This window comes from Castor canadensis, chromosome 8, assembly GCF_047511655.1.
Source record: "Castor canadensis chromosome 8, mCasCan1.hap1v2, whole genome shotgun sequence".
NCBI classification, from domain to species: Eukaryota; Metazoa; Chordata; class Mammalia; order Rodentia; family Castoridae; genus Castor; species Castor canadensis.
In genome coordinates this window covers 104,158,105-104,183,694 of record NC_133393.1, presented here as the reverse complement: position 1 = coordinate 104,183,694, position 25,590 = coordinate 104,158,105, and the positions used below count along the sequence as shown (strand labels likewise).

Genomic DNA, 25,590 nt, shown 5'->3' with positions numbered 1-25,590 from the left:
AGGACTGCCTTTGCTGTGTCTCATAAGTTCCAGTAGGTTGTGTTTTCATTTTCATTCACTTCCAGGAACTTTATAATTTCCTCTTTTATTTCATCAATGATCCATTGTTCATTAAGTAATGAGTTATTTGGTTTCCAGCTGTTGCAACTTCTTTGTCTTTACTTTTGTTGTTGAGTTCTAGTTTTATTGCATTGTGATCAGATAATATGCATTGTATAATTTCTGTTTTCTTATATTTGCTGAGGCCTGCTTTTTGCCCTAAGATATGATCTATTTTGGAGAAGGTTCCATGGGCTTCTGAGAAGAATGTGTATTGTGTAGAAGTTGCATGAAATGTTCTGTAGACACCAAGTAGGCACATTTGATCTATTGTATATTTTAGATCTTGGATTTATTTTTTTTTGTTTGGATGACCTATCTATTAATGATAATGGGGTGTTAAAGTCTCCCACAACTACTGTGTTGGAGTTAATATATGCTTTTTAGTTCCTTCAGGGTATGTTTGATGAAATTGGGTGAGTTGACATTGGGTGCATATAGGTTGATAATTGTTATTTCCTTTTGGTCTGTTTCCCCTTTTATTAGTATGGAATGTGCTTCTTTATCTCATTTGATCAATGTAGGTTTGAAGTCTACTTTTCAGAGATAAGTATTGCTACTCCTGCCTGTTTTCAGGGGCCATTGTCTTGGTAAATCTTCTTCCAGCCTTTCATCTTAAGCCTATGCTTATTTCTGTCAGTGAGATGGGTCTCCTGTAAGCAACAAATTGTTGGAAATTCCTTTTTAATCTATTTCATCAAGTGGTGCCTTTTGATGGGTGAATTAAGTCCATTAACATTAAGCATTAGTACTGATAGGTATGTGGTGATTCCTGTCATTTAGTTGTCTTAGTTGTTTGAAGGTTTGATTGTGTGTACCTAAGTTGAGGTTACTGTCTACTTTCTTGCTTTTTCTTTTCCTGTAGTTTGGTGCTGCCTGTCCTTTCATGGTTATGTTGGGTTTCACTTTCTGTGTGCCAAATCCCTTGAAGTATCTTTTGTAGTGGTGGCTTTGTGGTCCCATATTATTTTGGTTTCTGCTTATCATGGAAGACTTTTATTGCTACCTCTATGTTGAATGGTAGTTTTGCTGGGTAGAGTATTTTGGGGTTGAATTTATTTTCATTCAGTGCCCGGAAGATCTCACCCCATGCTCTTCTTGCTTTTAATGTTTCTTTTGAGAAGTCTGCTATGATTTTGATGGGTTTACCTTTGTACATTGTTTGTTTTTTCTCTCTTACAGTCTTCTATATTCTTTCCATAGTTTTTGAACTTTTTGTTTTAATGATGGTATGTTGTGGGGTAGTTCTATTTTGATCTGGTCTGTTTGGTGTCGTGGAGGCCTCTTGCATCTGTATGGGAATATCTTTCTCTAGATTTGGGCAATTTTCTGTTATTATTTTGTTGAGTATATTGCACACTCCCTTTCCTTCACTTCTTCTCCTTCTTTGATGCCCATGATTCTCAAGTTTGGTCTTTTGATGGAGTTAGTGAGTTCTTGCATTTTCTTTTCGCAGGTGATGAGTTGTTTAATTAATAGTTCTTTGGTTTTTCCTTTAATTACCATTTCTTCTTTGAGTTCTAAGATTCTGTCTTCTGTTTGTTCTATTCTGCTGGATTGGCCTTCCATTTTGTTTTGCAGTTTTGTTTCCTTCTTTTTTCTGAGGATTTCTGATCCTGGGTCATTTCCTCTTTAATATTGTTTATTTTTTGTCCTGTGTTCATTTATCTCTTCATTAATCATGTTCTCTGTTTCACTTTGGTGTTTATACAGTGCTTCTATTGTTTCCTTTATTTCTCCTTTTGCTTCTACAAATTCTCTATTTTTGTTGTCTTGGAATTTCTTGAGTGTCTCCTGTACATTTTGGTTGACTGTATCCTTTATCATCTCTATAAAATTCTCATTGAGTACCTGTAGTATGTCTTCTTTTAAATTATTCTTATGGGCTTCATTGGGTTCTTTGACATAATTTATCTTCATTTTGTTGGAGTCTGGATCTGTGTATCTGTTTTCTTCATTTCCCTCTGGTTCTTGTACTAATTTTTTGCTGTGGGGAAACTGGTTTCCCTCTTTTTTCTGTCTTCCCATCATTGTCCTTGGTGTCCCTGTACTGTGTGCAATTAAGTATTTTCTGGTTTGTAATAATAGTGCTAGTGATATTTAGAATGGAAGGGTGAGAGGGGATGGAAAGCAAAGAGTTAAAGGAAAAGGAAAAACAAGTAATCTAGTAGAAAAAAAAGAAAACAGTGAAACAAACAAAAACACTTTCAAAGATATAAACAGGGAGAGACAGTTTACTAATCAATCGTAAGATGAAAAGGCATTAGAGAGACAGAGAGAGGATTGAAAATAAAAAATAAAAAGAGTAAAGATAAGAATAAAAATAAAAAATTAAATGAAAGAAAAAATATATAAAATAAAACAAGATAAAAAATATAAAATAAAAACCTCCATGTTCTAATGCAATGAAATTTCAGTCTTAATAATTTTCGTGTTTGTCCCTCTGCCTCCAATCCTGGATTGGTGCCTCAGATGTTGTTCTGTAGTTGTCTCACCAAAGGGGAGATATAACATAGAACAAAACTGCACACAAAAAAAATACCCACAATGTGTCCCAAGTTCAAATGCAATACAGTTTCAGTAAGTTTTTCAGCATGCAGGTGTAGTTTGGTTGTTTTCTCATCAATGGTAGGGAGAAAGAAAAAGAAAGTCTGGAGACAGTTCTTGAATGGCTATCTGCGGCTGTGGCTTGCCTACCCGCTGCTGTCAGCCTGCTGTTGCTGGAGGAGTTATTTATGCAGATCTCAGGAGTGAGCTTAACACTCACCTGGCCCTGAAGGCTTTGTTTACTCAGAGTCCTGTGCACGAGCTGATGCTACAAGCTTTCCCCTTTCCAAGCACACTGGGTGAGGTGACACTGCACCCACTTTCTCAAGCCTGTGTGTTTATTTACAGCTCACATGGGAAGTGGGTCCTCCCTCTTCTCCTGTGGAGTTTTCCTCCCACTGCTGCTTTTACAAGCTTTCCTGCTTCTGTTTGCTGGTTGTGTGCTGCTGCTCCTGCCAGCTGGTGTGTTTGTTTATAGTTCACATGGGAGGTGGGTCTTCCCCCCTCTCCTGTAGAGTTTTCCACCCTCTGCCACTCTCACAAGCTTTCCCACTCCTGGTTGCTGGGCGCATGCCCCCCGCTCCACCCAGAGCCTCTCCAGCCCAGCCTGGCTTGTTTATTTACTGTTCTGGGAAGGATTCCCCTCCCCCCCTTTGGAGCTCAGGGTGCCCCACCCTCTTTGCCACATGTTTTATTGTTCTTATTGCTTATTACTCAGTTTCTCTTTTTTCCCTGAGTGGGGTCGGTCTGTCCAGGGGGCTATGCTGATCTGGCCCAGGAATGTCTGTGGGAGTACCGTGTACTGCTTAGTTCACCTTGTCCACATCTTCCCAAGCCATCTGGGCATGGGTGACTGGCAGCCTGCGGGCCCTCCTTGTTTCTCCATTTAACATGAAGTGGAGATGCTCTGCGCAGGCTGGAGCTGTGGAGGGGTCAAAGTTTTGCCTCTTCTCTGTGGCCTTGCCTGCAAGGTGTGTCTCCAGCATTTCTCCAAGATTTCACTATAGGAGGCATGCTTTCTTCTTCGTCCCTCTAGCTGCCTACTTGGAATCCCCTGGATGTTTTAATTATTACAAAGAAATTAAAGCTGGGCAAGGTGGCACAGTCTTGTAAGCCTTGCACTTGGGAGACTGAAACAGAACGATCTTGAATTTAAGGCCCACCTATATTACATACTTAAAAAATTATATTTTTTTATCTATATGTGTATGCATATATATTTAATAAAAACACAACAAAATGTTATTACAATTTTAAATTCTAAACTATAAGCTAATATTTAATAGGATGTGAAAAATACTGTGAAGTTCAGTATACTTACAGTGACTTCTAAACCTCAAAAGTAGCACACCCACACTTTTAGGAGAAAATGTTCCATTATAAAGATCAGCCTTTCTAAAGTATAGCAGTTTTAACCTCATACTATATGGTACTATTTAACAGATGTCCAATCAATTTTATTTGTTACCTTAAATGTGTAATCTCTAATCTTTTTAAAGTATAGAACAAAAAAAGAATAGTATATTTTTATACCCCTTTTTTGGCTGAAATAACCAAAACCAAAAGCCATTCTATCTAAAGCTTATATAGTTATTAAATAAATACAGTGGATACCATAAATAGTTTTCATTTATGAAAACTTCATTTAAAGTTTCTCAAAACTTTCAACTATATTGTGTCATAAAAGAAAATGAGAATAATATATATCCAAATTGAAAAGCAAAACAAAGCAAACAGAAGGAATTTGAAAAGAAATAAAATAATACAGCTTAAGAGTATTTAAGAAACATTCCATATCAGACATAGTCCAAAATGTCTAATTTGAAGTTTCCAGTATTTGATTAAACTTAATTTGCCTACTATTTTTTGAAGTATATTAATTTGCATGAAGCAATTAACTGAGAATTTTACAAATTTATGGCTAAAAATATTATGCTGCCACCTATTCTAGGGATCCAATTCCTACATAGATCCTAAAACTTCATCGCAAGGTCTGGGAGGAATAGATGTATAAATGTATAGAACTTTTCCAAGTTTAATAATCAATTAGTTGATCAACTTGAAAGAACATACAGAGCAACTTTTATTATTTTTCTAAGTTAACACAAAGCTAATTTGCTTTGACTTCATGTTGTCCTACTAATCTTTCAAAATATATTTTTAGGTACCTCTCACTTCTCTGTCACAAAATTCCCCCTGTTTTTTCTGTTTTCTTTTTTTTTTTACTTCATTGGTTTAAATCATTTTCCTAACTGTTACTGACTATAAATTATAAGCAGGTGTATAATTAGGCAAAAGATTTTACCTGAGTAGATATAATGGCCAAGCTATTTTCTGTTCTAGAAAAATATTCACTTATTACCTGTAGTGCATAGAGTACTGGCAGTCTCCTTAACTTTATTTGCACCTAAAAAGCCTGTTAGCTGGAAAGCTTAGGTTGTTTTCATACTTCCAACTCATGTTTTTTAGAAGCATGCACTTATATCTGAAAATATGCTCTTGTCGAAATAAAGGTTTCCATCATTCAAATTTAAGTGGACTTGCTAAAATGCTGACAACTTCCAAGTTGTGGTACATTGCAGCTGATGATAAAACACTGGTGAATTGTGCCCCTTAATCATGACTATCCTGCACAGCAAAGGATGATTGAATAAGAACGATAACTACTTTTTTCATCAGAATAGTCCGTGAACAGTGAGTTTTGTCTTCCTGTTTACTGTCTTCAAGTATATTAGTAATATCGTATCTTTTCTCATGAAACCCATGACTTATGTACCGATTTTCCTTTTCCTTTTTTACCACCAAGTCAGAAGTTTTGTGTATTGTATTAGTGTTTTTCAGAGGAGCAGAAGCTATATGTGTGTATATACATATACACACATATATGTACTTGATATCTATCATCTATCTTCTCAAGAGGAAATTTATTAGATCAGTTTACACAACTATAGATTGGATAGTCCCACATGGATATCCACAGGCTGGAAAGTTGGGAAACCCAGTGGCTGCTCAGTCTAAGAAATTGGGAGCCTCAGAACAAGCGGGACCAAGGAGGCAGCCCCAGTCTGAAGGTGAAGGCCTGGAAGCAACCCTGGGTGCTCACTTGTGCCAGTTCATATCAACAATTGAAGAATCTGCAGCCTGATATCCACTGGCAATGGCAGCAAGAAAAATGTACCTACTCAAGAAGAGTAGAGGCTGCATGAATGCAAGCTTGTGCAAGCTTCCTCCTTCTTCCACTTTTTGTTTCATCTAGTCCTCCAGCCTATTGAACAATGCTGTCTACATTCAGAGCAAGTCTTTTCCCCTCTGTTTGCTGACCCACATGTAATCCTCTCTGGAAACACTCTCACAGACACACCCCAATCTGTGTTTTACCACTTTTCTCAGCATCTCTCAGTCTAGTCAAGTTGACAACAAAAATCAGCCATCAAGGTATTATTTTTGATTACATGAAGATTTCCTCATTGTGTGTCAATCTACAAGATTATAATTTCAAGACAGTCCAAGACAGATGAAAATAATAAAAATTCAAGAAATGACCCACTTTGTACAGTTAACAATGGGTATTCATCTTGTGGTAAGATCTTAGGAACACTAGCTGGAATTACCTTGTTCCTAAAAATGATAGTTGAAGACATCCAATTTATGGGTAAGTTTGTATACATTGGGATTTTTGATCATTAATAACTGATAGATTGCATCGAAAGTAAATTCCAAAGAAAATGACATTCAGCAGTACCATCTAATCATTGTCTCTGAAACTTACATGGAATTTTTCATTGCTTACAAAGTGCTGCAACTTCCTTCCTTCCAAATCCAGAGTTGGAAGCAATGTAACAGCTTAAAATACATGCATTAATAATTTATCTTCACATCTGTGATCAATTATTTTTACAAACATGAAGATATTCTAAAATCTCCTAGACCACAGAATGCAGAAACTGAGCTTACATGTAGTAATTATATTTTTAGAGTAATGAATTTCAGATTCATTGCATCTTCATAGATTTCTGAAATGGCTTTTAGCTAGCATCACACAATTCTAGCCTCTATTCACTCTGTATGCAGGGATAATTTGACTCTCAACTTCTGCCTTTACTACCAGCAATTTACATGGTATATGTGTGGCAATTTTGGTAGTTGGAGGTTCATTATTAATCATTTTTTAAACCATGTTTTGAATATCGTTTTTCTAGCATTTTGGATTTCTGTTTGAGTTCATTTATCACTCTGACAGAAACAGCAGTTGGCACTGAATTGATTATAACTTCCACAAATAAGAGTATTTGTCTTCATAAATACTTCAAAAACTTTAGTAGTTTTGTACTAAGGAACAAAGCTTTTTACAAATGGCCAGATGCTTTGGGGAAGCTGCTTCAAAGACATTTGGCAATTAAAACATACCTTCAATGATATCTGACAACAATCTGGTCTAGTTTCTCTAAAGCAGATAATACATAAATTACCCCACATCAATTTTGACAGAGTCATCTTTTAGATCTTCAAGAAATGTGTCACCCACCAAGCACATTTAACAAGAACATAAAGTGAAATCGATTAGCATGTTTATTCTTGGGAGCCAAAGCCACACTGGCTGCTGGCTGGAAGTCTCAATAAGCTGTGTCACCATGATAAATGTAAGGTCAAAGTAAGCCTAGAGCAGGTGAAAGTTTAAGGGCCAAATGTGGTCTTCTCAGTGCACACAGGAATTAAACTGGTGCAACTGTGGGCCCAACAGGCTCTATTCTGCACTCACAGAACCCAGCAGGCTGCTTGCATACCGTTTATTATTATTATTATCTTTTGGTGGTACAGGGGTTTGAACTCAGGGTCTTAGGCTTGCTAGACAGGTGCTCTACCACTTGAGGCAACCCTCCCTCATCCCCTGCTGTTTATTTTTAGCTTGAATATTTGAAGCTCTGAATTGCTTGTTTAATAACTACTTTAATAACTACTAGGCATTGATTATTATAATTAATTTGTTATTCCTGTTGTTTTAAAGTGTTTTCTTCTATTTTTGTTTTTGCTTTATTTTGGAACACAAAATTCCTTTTCTTCTTCATAGTTATGTGATTGAATTTGTCTGTACCACCAAGAACAATCTTTTCTTGATAGGTGAATGGGGTTAAGCTCTGTTCTGATGTATAATAAATTACCATTTCTTTAAGAATTGATATCTCTACTTTGGGGTTGGGTAAGATTATCTCTCTTCTCTTGGGTCTTTGATACTATTTTGTTTCATTTTATCTTTAGGTAGTTTCTTCTTTACATAAATGTTCAAGTACACCTTTCCCATGAAAGAGTTCTCCTTGTGCCCTAAGTATAGCACCTTCCCAAGATCCTTGGGGCCCATACACTTTTTGACCCCATTCCTTTGAGCTCTCAAATCCTCCAATAGCCACTGCTTTGATCTATCAGGTCTCACATCAATTTGTCTCCAGGAAGATAAGATAATTCTCCTTATCTGTCTTCATTGATCTTACCACACTCCAGTACCACTGCAACTCCCGTCCTGGCCCTGCTGCATTTGCTTCCAGACCCTACACCTCCTGCTGAATTTTAGCTCAGCTGTGGGCTCTAGAACACCTAGGCTGGTCTCTGGTGTTCCAGTTCCCATTTATGTGTAAACCTAAAATATTATAGTATTTTCTGTCCTCTAACTGTAGGGTAAGCATAAAGAATAACAGTGATTTTATTTGCACTCCTTGTTGATTTGGATGTTTTTCCAAAGTTGCATAAGAGAGAATAAGATGCATGCCATTATTCTATGGAAACTCAAAAGCCTCAATTATGGAGAAGAAAAATAGCCATAATCTAGTTGGAAATACATGTTATTGTTTTTCCATACTCTTTTATATTAATATTCTTTTTTGAAAAATGGTCTTTTCAACATGAGAGAATCAAAATAGAAGGTTATGTGAGTGTTTTGAAATTTCATTTCCCTCATTCTTTGTTTTAGAAGTACCTTTTGATTTGGATCTATCGTACAAAATGCTGGAAATCACTCAGTTACTTGTTCAAAGCTTTTTTTTTCCTGGTCATCTAAGCATCAGAAATGCTGTTATAAATCTTAAAATGTAAGAGCTTGTATGTTTAAATTATTTCAGAGTGCATTTTTAGTTCCAATGTAATCCCAGGCCCAATACAATACATTTTTCTTGAAAAAATATAATTTTCAAACTATTACAGTAATTAAGCATTACACTTTTCAAATCCATTTCCAAATACTTGATGTATGCTGAATCAACAGTCCACTGAAACAAAGAATTGAATTTTTAACGTATGCAGGGTTCATTTCAAAACCTATTGTTCATTTGAAAGAAAACGTGACTCGAGTTTAACTGGAAGAAAAAGATACTGAAAAATGCATTTAGATTTTAAAACTAATTTAAAGTATTGTTATCTTTCATATTAACTTTAATATTGGATTGATTTTGTTCAGAGATTATTCTCACAGAGCATGACTTATCTTCTACTGTCCTTTGCAGTAGTTTAAATTGCTACAACATATCCAGGACAATATTGTTATAATAAAATGTCCCATTTGTGATGCCTTATCCTCTAAGAAAATTCTATGTCATAGAAGAAGGTGTTTGGTATATTTCAATAATAACAGTCAAGTCAATAGAGCACTATTAACTCATATTATCTGTAGGGTGCTACAAAAGATGAAGAGAAATGCAACATATACCCTACTTTGAGGAATGTATACCTAAAAAGAGATAATCAAGGAGTTAAGTAGCTAACACATATGAGCATGAATATTACCATAATACAGGGAAAATAAAATGTGACAGAAATAGATAAGACAGATAATCTTTAAGAGGAAAATTAGGAAAGGATTTAATGAAAAATAAGCAGTATAGCATAAAAATGAGTAAGGAGTCATATGCATGCTCCAATGCTTTCTATCTGAATAATACCAAAAATCATTTATTAAATGTTTACTGCTTGGTTGGCTCTATGCTAAATGCTGTACTTCCTTAGTCTCATTATTAATGCTAAAAGATTCTTATTATCCCAATTTTACAGATTAGAAAATTGAGGGTTGGATAAGTAAGCAACATGTTAAGTTCTCACATCAAGTAAGTGCCAAAATTTGAACCCAAATGCTGTACTCTTAGCAAAATGTTTACCTCTTTTGTACATGTAAACAGTTGACCTCTTTGAGCTCCAATTGTCTCATTTTTAAAGTGAGGTTAAGAATACAGAGTGTGGTTGAGAGCAGTGGTATGTGCCTGTAATCCCACCTACTTGGGAGGTGGACATTGGGACTACTGTGAAGACAGCCTGGGGAAAAAGTTATTGGGCTCTATCTCAACCAACAAGCAGAGCACAGAGGTGTATGTCTGTTGTCTCAATCATAAGGGAGGAATAGGCAGGTGGATCATAGTCCACGGCCAGCCTTGGGCAAAATTCGTGAAAACTTATCCAAAAAATAATTAAAGTAATAAGGGCTTAATTATACTAAGTATAATATAATGACTCATGAATTCATATTCATAACAATAATAATAAAATGTTATTATTCATAATAACAAAATAAATCCTAACTTCAATTATAATTTCAGTAGTTATAAATAATTTGCACAGTGGTACAGTGCTGATATTGTTCATTTTAGAACTTTTACCTTTTTAAGTTGTGTTAGGTTTTTGATTCATAAATTTTGATGGTGTGTATAGGTTTAGAATTGTTATGTCTTTTTAAAGAAGTACTTTTTTTCTATTATGAATCATTTCTAACTCTGAAAATACTATTTCAAAAATTTACCTTATTTGACATTAATATCATCAAATAGGAATTCTTAAGCTTATTGTTTGACATGTCTTTTTCTGTCCTGTTCTTTATATAGTCTTTTTGCTTCTTCAAATTTAAAGTGCACCTCTTGTAGACACAATGCAGTGACAATCTCTTCTTTAAATGGCTAGTGGTTCATATACATTTAATGCCATTTTGGATAGGTTAGGTTTAAGCCTAGATTCCTGCTATTTTTTTTCTTTCCAATCTCCCTTACTTTTTTTTGCTCCTGAATTTTTTGGGCATAGATTGAATTTGTTTGTTTATTTCTATTGGCTTTTTACCTATATAAGGCTAACAGTGTACATCCTTAACTTATCAATATATATTAGGAGTCAGTATTTGTCACTTCACCTTGTATTTTACTTACTTCATGATTCCTATTTATTCTGTATCTTCTGGACCTTCCCAGTTACTATTTCATACTTTCATTTCCACTCCCCACTTCACAAATCTGATAGCTTTACAATAATATAACAGTATTAACCACCTACATTTATTATGGTACCATAAGTATATATTTTATTTCTACATACTTAATAATAAAAATCATAATATTATTAGACTTTTACTTTAATGATTCGGATGTCTTTCAAGGAAATTACCAGGTTAAAATAATAACTTTTTATATTACTGTCTTGTTTTCCATTTCCTATCTTTTTTTTTTCTTTAGTTTCATCTGGCACTATTTCATCCTGTATATCATCCTTTAATATTTCTTGTAGCTCAGGTATGCTGACAACAAATTCTGCTAGCATTTCTTTTCTGGGATATATTTTTATTTTGCTCCCTCCACTTTGTTAAAGGAGATGTTGGTAAAAGCAATATCTTTGAATTACTTTCTGGATACTACTATCTCTGATATAAATTCTAGATAGGTAGTACATCTGAAAGGATTAATGGGACTCCTTCTCTGTGACTCCCTTCTCCCCAGCACCATATCCTGCAAATTCTAAGCACTTCAGCCACCCCAAATCCTTTCTCTGTTTGACCATTGAGACTTCTACATTCTGTTCCAAATCCTTTCTCTATGTGACCATTCAGATTATTACATTCTGTTTGGGTTCCAGTTTTACACATTATGATTTGGAAATTTCTCCAAGGAAGCTGGAACGAGTATAGAATTCAAATTCATCTGTTTTCCTTCTCCCATGATTATAGCCTGTGTGATTCACTAAGTCCTGAAAACTGATTTTACACATTTTGTCTAGTGTTGCAATTGTGTATGCCAGAGGATAGCTGGAAACAAGCACTCTATTATGAACAGTTATACATTCTTAAACTCATCCACATGGGGAATACCCTTGCATCAATCTCTAAAGGAATTTCTGATTCATATTTAATAGCTCATTTCTGGGAAAGTGTTCACACTTTAAAAAATTATACCCTTTTCCCATGCTTTTAGAAAGGAGCTCTATCATAAAGTTCTTCCTCTTTCAAAAGTTATTGTGAAGTTCTTCTCTTACTAAGTTCCAAAGGATCCCATAAATGTGACAAGTTAGCATTTGTTGGTGGCAGAGTTAATGTACTATGCTATATATCTTTTGGTTTTCCAGGAAAACTTGTAGGTGCAAAATTTTTAAGTAGATGTGCTAGCTGTACCTTTAAGAGAATATTCAGACATTCTCTTGGTTGGCAGCATCTTATTTATGCCATACAGGGGATCCTATTCTGTAGGTCTATTGTTGCCCTTTTTTGTGATATAAGAAAGTCTGAGACAAAGTTTCATGCAGGGTATTTATTGGTGTGTGTCCTTTGGTTTATCACCTGTAGGAAAAGAAGTAGGGTTAGGCAAGTGGAGTAGATAAATGAGCAACAGTCCTCAGTCAATTCTACAACTAAACAGCCATTTCTGAGTTGGTCCACATGGGCTGGTTACCTCTGTGGAGGAAAGCAAAGGCCTTGAACAGCTTTTTAAGGTTGAGGACCATGCTCAGAGAAGAACTCAACTGAAAACTGTCAACAGCTGCTTCCCAGAAAAGAATGAATGAATACTTCAGCCTAAGGGGACAGGAAACATGCTAATGAAACTACTTGTCCTCCACAAAAGGGAAGAATGATCACAAAGGCAGAGCCAAGGGTGGATCTTTGAGCTACAGAAAGCCAGCCTCCAGTCACTGATCCTTGAGCTACAGAAAGCCAAACCTCCAGTCACAGATTTTTATTAGGAGTTTGCCTGGCTGGATTTCAAAATTGCTTTGGGCAAGTCACTCTTTTCTTCCTTCCATTTTCATTTGAAATAGAAATTGTCATTGCATACCTTTTCCATCATTATGTTGGGAGCCAATAAATTTTCCACAGATGAAGACGAATTTTGTCTCAGAAGAATCATACTCCAAATCTTACTCATAACTTAATTGGATGATGGGATTTGGGGTTTTAGAGCAGATGATATTTGGATTTGGGGGTTGATGCTGTAATAAGGGGAGTTTTTTAGGAATATGAGGATGCATGTACAATGAACATGAACCTGTAGGGGCTTCCAGGTAGACTACAAATAGTCCACAAAGGTATCAATATCTTAATCCTCAGAACTTGTGAATGTGTTACTTTATATAGTAAAAAGAACTTTGTAGATGTTATTAAATTAAGGATCTTGAGATGGGGAGATTATGCTGCTTTATCTGGATGTATTCAAAGTAACTACATAGGTCACTCAAAGCAAGGACTCTTTCCCAGCTGTGGTCAGGGGGAGATGTAACTATAGCATAATGGTCAGGGAGAAGCAATGTTGCTAGGTTTTAAGATGGAGGAGAAGGGTTATGAACAAAGGAATGTGCAAAACTGCTAGGAGCTAGAAAAGCAAGGAAATTAATTGTCTTCTAGAACCTCCAAGAAGGAAGGAAGATATGCTGACACTTTGACTTTAGCCCAGTGAGGCTTATATTAGACTTCTGAACAATATTTTGTAAGGTAATAAATTTTGTTGTTTGCAACCAATAAGTTTAATAATTTAATTTAATAATTTGTTGTAACAGAAACAGGATGCTAACAGAGATTTTAATAATTCAGCTTCCTATACAGTCAAATCCTGGATCTGATTTTTAGCACAGTTTGTTGTCCATGCTGTCCAGCTGCAGGAGATATCATCTCTTTACATGTGTTCATAGAGGACTTTGCATTTCACACTGTGCCTTGTGTTGGTAGGAGGCTGATCTGAGCTTGTTGTTTTCTTCTTTCAGCATCTAAACTGCTCTTAACAACAACCAAGAACCTCTACAGTTCTTAAAATCACCCTTTTCCTGGATATCCTAAGAAGAGAACTGAAAGGATGTGCACTTTGCCCCAGCAGATCCCCATAGCAGAAACCAGTAAAGCCAGCACAGGATGCCCCATGCAGGATAAGATAAACAGGATGGGGGCAGGTGGAATGTGAGGAATGTGAGGAATGTGAGCAGATTGTGAAAGACGACTAGAAGTACGTGCAAGATGTGCCCTGCCTGCTTGCTAAATGTAACCGCGTTCGTGAATACTGATCCTTGAATTTATAGGCTAAGAAATAATGTACTCTTAAATGGATAGGCTGGAAATGTATGTGGTGTTACAAACTCATTGGCTATGTACTGTGTGGGCTTTTGCTGTAACGGCCGGTAGGGGCCTATATAAGATCTTCCCTAAAGAGGCTCGGGGTCTTGTCTGCCCAATCGGACCTGTGTGTCTGTGTGGGAGCTTGACCCTGGTTTGCCAGCTCAATAAACTCTGCTTTGTTGATTGCATTCACACGTGACTCTCTGTCTCTCGGAGGAATAGGATTCTCGGACCCTAACATTTGGAGGTCCCACTGAGATACCCTTTTTCAAGAAGGCAGACTGTCCACGAGAAAGCAGAGGTGATTCCAAGTCCTAGGCATTGGGAGAGTCTGAGATTCTCATTTGGAGGGAACTAATTGGTAGATGATTGTTCCCATTTGGGCCACGGTGGGGATTTGGCCAATCCCCGGGGAGAATCATTCTGGGAATCTCGTTAAGGGGACCACAAGGTCCTGCTGGGAGAGGCTTTCCTCTCATTTGGGCTCGAGCATTTCAGGAATCCTGGTGCCAGGTGAAGAACTAATTGAACTAGTCAACCGACCACCCGTCAAGTGGACGCCTTTCGGCCTGATATCCATATTGGACGGTGAGGAGGTTGAATGGGGTGCGCACCAGTGTGAGAGAAGGACCAGTCCAAGCGAGTGGTGGAGAGTGTTCTGTGTGTGTGGAGTTATTGTTGCTTTCACACTTTTTGTTATATCTCTCCTGGTGGTTGCTTCTCATCCCACAATGGGACAGGGACAAGCAACCCCAAAGTCTTTGATTCTCTCTCACTTTCCAGAAGTCAAAAAAAGGGCATTAAATGCAGGTCTGGTCATTAAGAAAGGTAAGTTCAACACCCTTTGTTCTGCAGAATGGCCCACCTTTGGAGTCAGATGGCCCATTCAAGGTTCCCTCTCCCTAGACCTGATCACTAAGGTCAAGGCTGTCGTTTTCCGACCAGGCAATCAAGGCCACCCAGATCAGGTCCCCTACATTTTGGTTTGGGAAGATTTAGCGGGGAACTCCCCGCCTTGGTTAACAGCTTTTCTGACTCACCCCTCCAGTTTGGCTCCCGGGGCTAAAACCCCAGTCATGCCTGCCTTGGTCATAAAAGAGGAAGAGAAACCTCCCCTTCCCTCCCTGACCAGTCCTCAAAATAGGACACCCTCTTTACCACACCTGGTCTTACCAGAGAGTTCCCCCCTTTACCCGTCACTCGCAGGGGTAGAGGAAGATCGGCCGTCCCCATACGTGACTCCCACTGGTCAGGCCAGTGCTCCAGAGGAGGAAATTTCCTCATCCTCCTCAACAGGACCGACGGCCGGAGGAGGAATGGACTGAAGACTCCGCCCCCGTGGGGTATGGGAAAGGGAGGGAGAAGATGGGCCCTCCTCATCAACACATGGGGAGGAAACTGTCCCCACATTTCCAGTCCAGACGGTAGGCCAAGGAGGACTGGGAGGGGGGCAACAGTTTCAGTACTGGCCCTTCTCCTCCAGTGATCTGTATAACTGGAGGACGCAGAACCCACCCTTTTCAGAAGACCCTAAGTGTCTCATAGATCTCCTGGAGTCCATCATGCATACACACCGCCCCACATAGGACGACTGTCATCAGCTGCTCAATACTCTTTTTACGACGGAGGAGCGGGATCGCATCCTCCACGAAGCTAGAAAGAACATCTTGGGGGACAACGGGAGACCCACAGCCCTCCAACCGGCCATAGACGAGGCCTTCCCCCTACGCCGACCTGATTGGGATTTCGGGACCGCAGAAGGTAGGGAGCGTCTCCGAATCTACCGCCAGACTCTTATGGCAGGTCTCCGAGTGGCTGCTAGGAGGCCCACCAACTTTGCAAAGGTAAAGGCAGTTGTCCAAGGGGAAAAGGAAAGCCAAGCCAGTTTCTTAGAGCGCCTCTATGAGGCATACCGTCAGTACACCCCTAATGACCCCAAGGCGGAGATCCACCGGTCTGCTGTGGTATTCTCATTCATTAATCAGGCAGCTCCAGACATTAGGAGAAAACTCAATAAACAGGAAAACTTAGGGGAGATAACCATTAGGGAAATGTTACAGATAGCGGAGAAGGTCTTTACTGCAAGGGAAACTCCAGAAGAAAGGGAGGAAAGGTGGAGAAAGGAAGACAGGGAGGCCCAGGAGAAATTGAGAAAGGAGGACAGGGAGTTCCAGGCTAAGGAGAACCAAAAGCAACAAAGAGAAATGGCCTGTATTTTCCTAGTGGGTGTCCGGGACCAACCCAGGGAAGGGGGCCACGCCAGGACCCCGGATAAGGAACACTGTTTTTACTGTAAGGAGACTGGGCATTGGAAGAGAGAGTGCCCTAAGTTAAAGGGAAGAAGAGGGTTTGGCAGGAGACCAGGAGGTAACAGGGAAAGGGAACGAGCAGTGGAGCAGGCCAGAGTCCTTCTAGCCAGAGAAGAGGACTGAGGGAGACGGGGCTTGGACCCCCTCCCCGAATCTTGGGTAACTGTATGTGTGGAGGGGAAGCCGATGGGGTTCATGGTGGATACTGGCGCCCAGTATTTGGTCTTAAACAAGGCATGTGGACCTTTGAACAAGGAACGAACAAGTGTCATTCAGGGGGCCACGGGTACCCAGTTATGTTCATGGACTACCAAAAGAAAGGTAGACTTAGGAAAACACCAGGTCACACACTCCTTCTTGGTTGTCCCTGAGAGCCCCGCTCCCTTGCTCGGACGAGACCTGCTCACCAAAGTAGGGGCCCGTATCTATTTTGAACCAGATGAAATAATTGTGACTGATCGGGAGGGGAGCCCGATACATGTCCTGTCCCTATCATTGGCTGATGAATATCGACTGTTTGAGAGCCGACAGGAGCCAGGAGGGGACATAGCCCAATGGCTAAAAAGGTTTCCCACGGCCTGGGCAGAGACTGTGGGAATTGGCCTCGCCAAACACCTCCCTCCCGTAGTTATACAATTGAAGGCTTCCGCTCTTCCCATTCAGGTAAAACAGTATCCTATGCCCAAAGAGGCTCAAAGAGGCATAGCCCCTCATATCCGCAGGCTAATAAAGGAAGGAGTACTGTGGCCTTGTCGGTCCACCTGGAATACTCCTCTGCTCCCCGTCCAAAAGCCAGGAAGCGGGGACTATAGGCCTGTGCAAGACCTGCGAAAGGTAAATGAGCGGGCGGAGGACATTCATCCCACTGTACCAAATCCCTATAACTTGCTCAGTCACCTACCACCCTCACAAGTATGGTATACAACCCTTGATTTGAAAGATGCTTTCTTCAGCATTCCATTGTCAGAAATCAGCCAGCCACTATTTGCATTCGAATGGCAAGAGGATGGGGGCCGGACCGGACAGCTCAGTTGGACCAGACTGTCACAAGGATTTAAAAATTCTCCCACCCTGTTTAGCGAGGCCCTGAGCCAGGACCTGGAGCCCTTTCGCCAGAGTCACCTGCGAATCACTCTACTACAGTACGTTGATGACTTACTGTTAGTGGCAGAAACCCGAGAGGAGTGCAGCGAGGCTACTGAACACCTGCTAACAGAGTTAGGTGAGCTGGGATATCGGGTGAGTGCCAAGAAGACCCACATCTGTGAAAAGTCAGTGACATATCTGGGTTATTGGATCGCAGATGGGGCAAGATGGCTGACTGATGCCATGAAACAGACTATTTTGACTATTCCACCCCCCACATCCACTAGGGGAGTGAGAGAGTTCCTGGGCTCTGCAGGGTTCTGTAGACTCTGGATTCCGGGATTTGCAGAGATAGCCAGACCCCTATATGAGGCCACCAAAGAGGCTCTGGATTGGAGGTGGGGAGAGGAGCAACAGCAGGCCTTTGACCAGCTAAAGGCCGCCCTTCTCCAGGCCCCTGCCTTGACCCTACCAGACCCCACAAAATCATTCACTCTGTTTGTGGATGAAAAAAAGGGGGTAGCCAAAGGAGTCCTGGCCCAACAGTTAGGTCCCTGGAAGAGACCCGTGGCATATCTTTCCAAGAAATTAGACACAGTAGCATCAGGATGGCCCCCCTGCTTCTGCATCATAGCGGCCGTTGCCATGTTAGTGAGAGAAGCAGACAAATTAACCTTTGGACAGGCCTTCCGGGTCACAGCCCCTCACCCGGTGGAGGGAGTCCTTAAACAACCCCCTGGGAAATGGATGACGAATGCCAGGCTCACCCACTACCAGGGGCTCTTGATGGATTCCCCTCGGATCACCTTCACAGATCCTGTAACTCTGAACCCCGCCACCCTGTTGCCCAACCCGGAACTACAGACACCTGTCCATGACTGCAAGGAGTTCCTCTCTGAAGTTACCCAGGTACGGGTTGACCTAAAGGACACCCCACTGTCTGGCTGTAAATTAAACTGGTACACTGATGGAAGCAGTTTTGTCCAAAATGAAGTCCGAAGGGCAGGGGCAGCAGTAGTCGACCAAGAAGGAAACACGGTATGGAGCAGCGCCCTCCCACCCGGAACCTCAGCCCAAAAGACAGAATTAATTGCCTTGGCCGAGGCCCTGGAAAGGGCAGAAGGAAAACGAGTCAATATCTACACCGATAGCCACTATGCTTTCGGTACCATCCATGTCCACGGAGCCATCTATCGCGAAAGGGGATTTCGCACAGCAGAAGGGAAAGGCTTAAAAAACCTGGCCAAAGTCCAGCGTCTATTAATAGCAGTGGAAAAACTGAAGGCAGTGGCAGTGATGTATGTCCCAGGCCATCAGTCTACCAAGACTCTGGAAGCTGTCGGTAACAACAGGGCGGATCAAGAAGCTAGGAGAGCAGCAATGGTGAGTCCCTCCGTGGTCGCGGCTATAGATGTGCCTGTCCCCGAGCTCCCTTTGCTACCTCCCTGACCAGAGTACTCCTCGGAGGATTTCACTTGGATGAGAGCCCACTCCCTCACTAGAAAAAGGGAGGATGAATGGAGAAGCGACTTGGAAGGCAAGCTAATCCTGCCCGAGAAACTCGGCCGATTCCTGTTAGCTAACTTACATAAGTCCACCCACTTGGGGCGGAGAAAGTTGCTAGACTTGCTGACATCTGCACAACTCCGATTTCCGAACCAGACCGCGGCTGTCTGTCAAATTGTGGAGGATTGTGCTATCTGTACAGCTATGAAACCAGGACGAAGGGAGGGGCACCACACAGGTATTCGGGAATGGGGGAGGGCCCCAGGAAGAAGCTGGGAAGTGGATTTTACCGAAGTAAAACCAGGGAAGTTTGGGTACAAATATTTGCTAGTGTTCATAGATACCTTTTCGGGCTGGGTGGAGGTATTTCCTACAAAGAGGGAGACGAGTCAGGTAGTGGCAAAAGCCTTACTAGAGGAAATCATACCCAGGTACGGGGTGCCTGAGGCAATTGGGTCGGATAACGGTCTGGCTTTTGTTAGTAAAATCCTGCAGGGACTAGCCCAGGCTATGGAGGCCAATTGGAAACTACATTGTGAATATAACCCCCAGAGCTCAGGGCAAGTAGAAAGGATGAATAGGACACTAAAGGAGACTTTAGCCAAATTGGCCCTGGAGATTGGCGGTGATTGGGTGACACTCCTTCCCTTGGCCATCTTCCGAGTCTGGAACTCCCCTTATGTCCATAGGCTAACCTCCTTTGTGATCCTGTATGGGGCTCCACCCCCTATCATTCAAAGGACCTTAAGCCTGGGACTAGGTGATCTGGCCCCAAATTACCTGACTATGCTACAGGCTCTAGCTAAGGTGCAACAACAAATATGGCCCTTAATTCAAGCATACCATACTACTGAGAGGGTCCCGACTCCTGAACATGGCATAGTCCCAGGTGACATGGTATGGGTTAAAAGGCATCAGTCCAAAACCCTAGAGCCTAGATGGAAAGGATCTTATGTTGTACTGCTTACTACCCCCACCGCCCTCAAGGTCGATGGAATTGCACCATGGGTACACCACTCCCATGTGAGACGGGCACGTCCTCAGGAGGAGCAGGGAAATTGGACTGCACGACAGCATCCCACAAATCCACTCAAGCTCCGGCTGATACGGGATGCTCCGGAAAATGAAAACACCCCAGATGCTCCGCAGCCCTCCTAGAATGGGATCATCACCTGGGTCCACTACACCCACATCAGACCAGCAGACCTGGTAGCTGTGAAGGAAGACTTCCTGCCAACAAGAAGGGTGTCCCACCACAAGGACAATTCCTTCAAACTCAAACTTCAGCAAACTGGACCTCGGTAACCTTATTCCTTTTTCTAAACCTGTCCACCACTTGCTTGGGGCATACAAATCCACATCAACCTTTTAACCTGACCTGGATGATTGTAGATGTATCCACAGGAGACATTCTTAACCAGACCTCCAAGGTGACCCCTCCCAGCACCTGGTTCCCAGAATTATACTTTGACTTAAGAGCCTTATTCACTGGCAGGGGACAATGGGATTTGCGCCAAAGTTACTTTATGTCTTCCCTGCTTCCCAACCCAACCACAGAAAAAAATGTGGAGGAATCACAGACTATTATTGTAAGTCATGGGGTTGTGAGAGCTCAGGGGACATATGGTGGCCACCCCCCAAACAGGGGGACCTTATTCAGTTAAGTAGAGTCTCTCAATCTGGTATTACATACCACCAACCTAGACCTATAAATAAGGGATGCCCAACTCCCCCCAATTGTAATCCCATTATGATAAATTTCACTGATTTAGGAAAAAGGGTGACAAATTGGGAATTGGGTAAATCCTGGGGAGTCAGACTCTACAAAACAAATCATCCAGGAGCCCTTTTTACCTTGCGGCGTGTGCAACAACCAGTCTCTACTCTAACAATAGGACCTAATCTCATGTTAAGGCCTAATCCTGTGTTAAAGCCAGAGTTGTCTGAGGCAAAATTGGTTCCACGCACAACTCCCCGGATGCCCCAGAACACCACTCCCAATGACTCTCAGAGTCCCAAAGCAACACCCCCAGAACCCACAACCACCATTCCCTTCACTGTACCACCTAGCCCCCTGGAGACCTTGCTGTTTGCTACATTTGAGACCTTGAATAGGACAGCCCCTAATCTAACTGAGGCTTGCTGGCTTTGCTACAGCCCTTCGCCCCCTTTCTACGAGGCTATTGGAAACAATTCCTCTTTTGTAGTCAACACCACCACTCCAACGGGTTGGGAGGCCTGACCCACCGGCCTGACTATGGCTCAGGTCAGTGGCCAAGGGACTTGTGTAGGGCAGGTCCCAAAAGGAAATAAAAAATTGTGCGCTACTATAATTGAGCACCCAAACTGGAATGCCTCCCATTGGATAACCCCGGCCAGAGGTGCCTGGTGGGCATGCTCGCTGAACGGGCTGACCCCCCACTTGGCTGGATCGGTCTTTAATGCCTCCCGGGAATTCTGCCTGATGGTGATAGTGGTGCCTAGAATCCTCTACCATCCAGCTGAATATCCCATTCTTTACTGGTCCGACCCCCCCCCCAGGGCAAAAAGGGAGCCCATTACCACCCTAACCATCGCTACCCTATTTGGAATAGGCCTGGCAGGGGCGGGTACCGGCATAGCCTCTCTTGCCACTCAGCACTCCAGCCTCACCTCCCTCAGGGCGGCCATCGATGAGGACCTAGACCGTATTGAAAAATCCATTAGCCACCTTGAAAAATCCCTAACTTCCCTATCCGAGGTAGTCCTCCAGAACCGGAGGGGACTGGACCTACTGTTCCTTAAGAATGGTGGCCTCTGTGCGGCTCTAGGGGAGGAATGTTGCTTTTACGCCGACCACACCCGGGGTTGTTCACAACTCTATGTCCAAACTTCGGGAAGGCCTAGAGCAACGAAAAAGGGAAAGAGAGGCCAGGGAAGGCTGGTTCGAATCTTGGTTCAACCAGTCCCCTTGGTTAGCTACCCTCCTCTCTACACTAGCAGGACCGATAGTAATCCTCCTGTTACCGGTCACCATAGGACCTTGCATTCTAAACCGACTTGTGACTTTCATCAAAAACCGAATTAACACTGTCCAACTTCTGCTCCTCCGCCAACAATACCAGGCTCTTCATCCCCTTGAGAATGATTCCTCAATATAGCCCAAAGAAAAGGGGGGAATGAAAGGATGTGCCCTTTGCCCCAGCAGATCCCCATAGCAAAAACCAGTAAAGCCAGCACAGGATGCCCCGTGTAGGATAAGATAAACAGGATGGGGGCAGGTGGAATGTGAGGAATGTGAGGAATGTGAGCAGATTGCAAAAGACTACTAGAAGTACGTGCAAGATGTGCCCTGCCTGCTTACTAAATGTAACCCTTGAATCTATAGGCTAAGAAGTAATATATTCTTAAATGGATAGGCTGGAAATGTATGTGGTGTTACAAACTCATTGGCTATGTACTGTGTGGGCTTTTGCTGTAACGGCCGGTAGGGGCCTATATAAGATCTTCCCTAAAGAGGCTCGGGGTCTTGTCTGCCCAATCGGACCTGTGTGTCTGTGTGGGAGCTTGACCCTGGTTTGCCAGCTCAATAAACTCTGCTTTGTTGATTGCATTCACGCGTGACTCTCTGTCTCTCGGAGGAATAGGATTCTCGGACCCTAACAAGAATCTTAACACAAGAATTTGAATGAAAGTAGATTATTGGGTAAATGAAAGCAAAACAAAACAGTAAGAAGAAAGATTTGAAACAGGTATGGGGAGCAGCCAATAGATCTGGTGCCCTGCAGAATAAGGAAACTTAGATCCTATTCATACAATGTGTTGTAAGAGGGGCTGAATTGTGACTATAGATATTGATAGTGCCTACCTTGATCAGGTATGTGTAGCAGATATTAGTAATGTCTACCAAAATAAGTATTTCCAATTCTGCTCTCTGGAAACAGGGAAAGGTTCACTATTTTGTTCTTTTGTGGTTGGGCAAGGCAATGGGGCTAGTTCTAGAGAATGGTTTGTGAGTGGAAGAGATAGAAATACTGTGTGTCACTTCAAGGCCAAGCCATTTCATTGCCTTAGCATGCCCTGGTTTATCACAGTGGTGTACAAAAACACCAATTCTTGAAAACCAAATAGAAAACAAACCTTCTGTTTGATTTACAGAACTTGCCAATTTCTATGATATAAATACTTCTACCATGACCAATTCCAATCTCTTAACACGGTGTCCCTGAATAGAGGGTGGAGAAGAACTGTGTATTGTCAACTCACCTGGAAACTGTCAACTTCATCATATAACTCTTACCACCTGAAATTGGGCCCTTATTGCCACTGTGCTAGGAAATAAACCAATTCTAGAATTATCTCCCTAGGATCACTCTGGTTTTATTTGACTTTTTGAAGTTCTCTCTCCCTTTACTAAAGTGATTCAAGATGTGAGAGATGGCAAACACTGCATCAATGCCAGAGGGAAGAGACAGTTACAGACCTCTAGCCAATGTAGATGAACACATACAATGGGAGTAAGAAGGCTTCTCTTTTACATTGGCATGTTGTTAGGACAATTGAAAATTTGGATTAGAATAACTGAGCCTAATGAATTAATCTCAGGCAGTTTTTGAGACTTAACTAATTTAAATATGCATATGTCAAAAGCGAATGACAAATCCTTGAACAATATAGGTTTGAATGCATGAGTGTATTTACACTTTTTTGTTTTAAGATTTGCAATGATTTGACAAAACTTATGGATTGGGGTTAGTGGTAGAATGTATGCTTAGCATGTACAAAACTTGGGTAAAAAATCTAAAACAAAAACTTATAGACAAACTATGTAGCCTAGAAATATGAAGATGTTAAAAAAAATTCAGTATGTAATGAGTGCATGAAATATATGTAGATAATAGCCTATTTTATCATTTTCTGCCATAAAATATACACAAAATTTTATAAAAGGCTAATATTTATAAACACTTACAAACAAACACTTTTGGACCTAGATGGCACAATTTGTAGTTGAAAAAAATGTAAACAAATGTACTGATGAGCATTAAATCATAGTTTTGTAAAATTAATTGTAGCACTACTAGTACTGCTATCATAATTTTATAGCCACCTCTTGTTGCTATTGCAGTGAGTTCAAGCTTTTCAGGCATTGGCTTAAAACATCCTATGATACTAATTATCTCAGCATGAGCAATTCTCTCTCCAGTATATTGTATATCACATCAAAAACTGATTTCTCATATATTTCTCACCATATATAATACATCCTACATATGTGTTAATTGACTGTTTATGTTATTGGTAAAATTTCCTGTCAACAGCAGGCTATTGGTAAAGTTTTTGAGGAGTCAAAAATTGCATGTGATTTTTCATCTGTGGGGGATGAGATTGGTGACCCTATCACAATTTTGTTCAAGGATCAATTGTACAGGAATGTGATAGTGTGATTCTGGGTCTATTTTTGTCTATCATTTTACAGACCCCATAATTTGAGGCCTAGTCCTTGTTATTTTTTTTCACTCAAAACAATGTTAAGTGCCTTCTAAATATATGATACTAGAGAAAAACAATTATTTTCAAAAGAGCTCTAAAAATGTGATAGGCTATAATGCAGAAATAGGGTAAGCATTTTGAATCACAGAAAATGAAGTATTAAACTCTAATTTAAGAAGGGTGGGGATAATCCAATCAATAAATGGGCAGTCACTTTTCAAACAAAGAAATGAAAATGTTCAACATCTTTAGCCATTAGAGAAATACAAGTTAAAATTACATTGAGATTCCATCTTACCTTAGTCAGATTGGCTATCATCAAAACAAATGTTGGCAAGGATGCGGGGAGAAAGGAAAACTTAAACACTGTTGGTAGACTGTACATGAGTCCATCCACTATGGATATCAGTATGGAGATTCCTTAAAAAACTAAAAATAAAGCTACCATATGGTCCAGCTGTACTATGCTTGGGTATATACCCAAAGGAATCAAACTTAGCTTTTTATAGAGTTACCTGCACACCCATGTTTATTGTTGCACTATTCACAATAGCCAAGTAATGGAATCAGTATAGGTGCCCATCTGTGGATGAATGAATGGACAAAGAAAATGTGGTATATGTACACAACGGAGTGTTATTCAACCACAAACGATAACAAAACTAAGTCACTTGTAGGAAAATGAGTGGGACTGGACATTATTATGTTAAGTGAAATAAACCAGACTTTGAAAGACAAATATGACATGTTTTCTCTCATATGTGGAACTTAGTAGGAAAAAAGACATGACAAAGGGGGACTGTTAGAGATGTGGACATGGATAAAAGAAAAGTGGTACAAAGGAGAGTAAAATAAAGGGTAAATATGATCAAAGTATGTTATATGCATATATAAAAATGTTACAATGAAACCCATTACTTTATGCAATTAACATATGCTAATAAAATAAAAAATAAAGCAAAAAATAACCATGGGGAGATGACCTGAGTTTTCAAAGATGAATAGAAATTGCCAGGGAAGTAAATGGTGAAGAGCTAAAGAACAGGCTGAGTACCACCTCTGAATTTTTTTCATTGTTGCATATGTACCCCTCATACCTATATGTGCCCCATTCTCACGCTATCCAAATAGTTCCCAGGTCAGCTTCCTCTGATGTAGGAGAGAAAAGAGCCTTTCTTGTGTCTGCCCCTAGGCCACCAACCTACCAGAGACTTCTCTGAATGATGTACTCCTCTTCACTGT

General features: G+C 40.9%; 1 pseudogene; it reads right to left on the bottom strand.

The window, feature by feature from the left end:
- LOC141425953 (bifunctional purine biosynthesis protein ATIC pseudogene) overlaps positions 1-15,208 on the bottom strand; it is a 42,189-nt pseudogene extending 26,981 nt beyond the window's left edge.
- Between the last annotated feature and the right edge of the window lie 10,382 nt (positions 15,209-25,590).